The sequence below is a fragment of the Suncus etruscus genome, chromosome X (assembly GCF_024139225.1).
Source record: "Suncus etruscus isolate mSunEtr1 chromosome X, mSunEtr1.pri.cur, whole genome shotgun sequence".
NCBI classification, from domain to species: Eukaryota; Metazoa; Chordata; class Mammalia; order Eulipotyphla; family Soricidae; genus Suncus; species Suncus etruscus.
In genome coordinates, this window is record NC_064868.1 from 40,844,583 (window position 1) to 40,847,446 (window position 2,864).

Sequence of the window (2,864 nt, forward strand, 5' to 3'; positions counted from 1 at the left end):
TTGTTTTTAAATTACAGTTATAAGATATTTAACATATAAAATTATATCTTCATATTATATAGAAATACTACAGGGATAGAATGAGACAAAATAGTATCAATAGTTATTTTTAGAATTCATGAATATAAATAAATTGCCATTGTCATTTACAGATATGTCAGATTTAAAAATTTGCATTACTGGGGCCAGAGCGATAGCACCGCGATAGGGCATTTGCCTTGCAAGCATGGCAATTGCTTTGTATTGTTACTTTTATTACAAGCTTTTTATTTTGTGTTCCTCAAAGTTAAAAAAATATGATTATTTAACCTAATCTATTAATTTACAATGTTGCTGTGCAGATAAGTTACTGAGAGTAAAAATAGACATAACAAGTAAGTATCAATTATTGGTATAATCCATTTGTGATAGAGAAATAATAAAGAAAGAAAATAAGACTGGGGAGATAGTACAGTGGATAGGACATTGCCTTACATGTCTCTGCCTTGGGTTTGATCCTGAGAACCACATATGTTCCCCTGAGTACAATCAGGACTGATAACTAAACACAGAGCAAGGAATAAGCCTGAAGTATACTCTCATATATCCCCCAAATCAAAAATTTTATTTAAAATTGACTTGCCTTTATTTTTTATTTTCCTTAAATTTTTCCAATTCTCCATCACTAAATACAATTACTTCAGCAATTTAAAAAGATAACCAAAATAGGAGCCTGAGCGATAGTACAGTGGTAAGGCATTTACCTTGCACGTAGCCAACACAGGACGGACCCCAGTTCGAATCCCAGCAGCCCTTATGGTCTCTGGAGCCTGCCAGGAGTGACTTCTGAGTGCAAAGCCAGGAGTAACCCCTGAGCACTACTGGGAGTGACCCAAAAACCAAAAATAAAATTAAAAAAAAAGATAGCCAAACTACTATATTAAAAGAATCAAGAATGTGAGTCTGGTATTCTAAATTGGAGGATCCATATCAGGAAGAAACCAAAGAAGCAAATAGAAGACAGATCATAGAACTTGAACTTTGAGGCTCTGTTCTTGAATGGCAATGAGAGGTCAGCTAAAGATGTTAACTATGGGAAGGACAAAGTATAGCCTCAGTTTCTACAAGTTTTTACATTAAATTGAGAGCTTCCAACAAAAGAAGATAAAGTAAATGTATATCGATTCCATTCTTTTGCTCCAAGTACCATGTATCTGAATGAAGGTAAACAAGAAATTGCAATTCATAGAGAAAGTAAGAAATGGTTCATACAATCCAAACAGTGAAGAAAATTTGTCAAGCACAGTGCAACTTGAGCAAAGTTATGATCAATGCTGGGAAATAACAAATTGCTCTTCAGATCCTAGGCAGGGAGTAAATACCTTTGCCTGGAAGTGGGAGGATTTTAAAGTATAGGTCTTTAGATTCACTGTTGATGTTTCGCACTATGGTAAAATAGAAATCACCATTGCAGACTTCTTACAAGCTGAAGATCTAAGAGGGAACGTGATATTGAAGAAAGAACATTGTAGATGTGCCATTTTTGTTTTTCCCAGCACACACAAAAAAAAAAAACTGAGGATGGAGTCATAAAAGTTTGTCTTAGGACTGCTTGTGAATGGTATCAGAAAGCAAGGAAAAGAAAAACAACATAAGCAAACACAAATGAAAATTCTAGTAAGCTGAAAGTGAAATGAAACAGATCTGCACTCTGAACAATGCTTTCATGATAAACAATGAGCTAAGAGCTGATGAAGACTGGGACCTCCTGAGGAAGAAGTTTAGTTTTGGCCACAAAGCTTTCTCTATTTTTCCCTCTTTCTATATACTCATTTCTTTATTGTCAGAAACTTTGTGTGTTAGTTGCCACATGGGCCACACTATCCTGGGCCACTCCAGGGCACAAGAAAGGTGGGAATTGGGAAGGGAATTAGATACCCCCTTCACTGTCTTTGGTTTCCTTTTGTGTCAGAACTGTAGGGGCATTCTCATATTATTCTTTAGTAGCTGTACTGCTATACTGTGGCTGGTACCTGTTGCATAGCAGAACAAAAGATTCAAGAGGATTCTACCCTGAAGATTGGTGTTCCTTTCTTACTTTTTTTTAAAATACAAAATATTTATTTAAGCACCATGATTACAAACACGATTGTAGTTGGGTTTCAGTCATAAATATAACACCCAACTTCAGTGAAAACATTGCCACCACCAATGCCCCCCAACCATCCTTCCCAAACCCTGCCTGATTTGAGACAGACACTTTACTTCTCTTACTCATTAAGATAGTCATGATAGTTGTTAGTGTAGTTATTTCCCTAACTGCACCCATTAATCTTTTTTTTTAAAAAAATATGGAATGCTTCACAAATTTACTTGTCATCCTTGTTCAGGGGCTATGGTAATCTTCTCTGTATAGTTTTAATATTAGTATATGTGCTGCCAAAGTGAGCACTGCACTCACTCTTTGTGGTGATCTTCAGATTGTGAGCCAGTTCTTCCAGCCCCCATCTCCATTGTCTCTGGGCATTATTACAACAATGTTCTTGATTTTTCTTAAAACACACAGATGAGTGAGATTTGAGCATAATAGATTCCATGTTCATCTATATATAGGAAAATGTCATGACTTCATCTCTCCTGAAGGCTGCATAATATTCCATTGTGTATATGTACCACAGTTTCTTTAGCCTTTCATCTGTTGAAGAGCATCGTGGTTATTTCCAGAGTCTGAAAGAATGCTGCAATGAATATAGGTGTAAGGAAGAGATTTTTGAATTGTATTTTTGTGTTCCTAGGGTATATCCCTAGGAGTGGTATAGCTGGATCATATGGTAGGTCAAATTCCAGGGTTTTTTTTTTTGAAGAATCTCCATATTGTTTTCCAT

General features: G+C 35.9%; 1 non-coding gene across 1 annotated transcript; it reads right to left on the reverse strand.

The window, feature by feature from the left end:
* Positions 1-2,324: 2,324 nt before the first annotated feature.
* Positions 2,325-2,431, reverse strand: LOC126000266 (U6 spliceosomal RNA). The gene has a single exon (XR_007492620.1). It is a non-coding gene; the product is annotated as a U6 spliceosomal RNA (small nuclear RNA).
* Between the last annotated feature and the right edge of the window lie 433 nt (positions 2,432-2,864).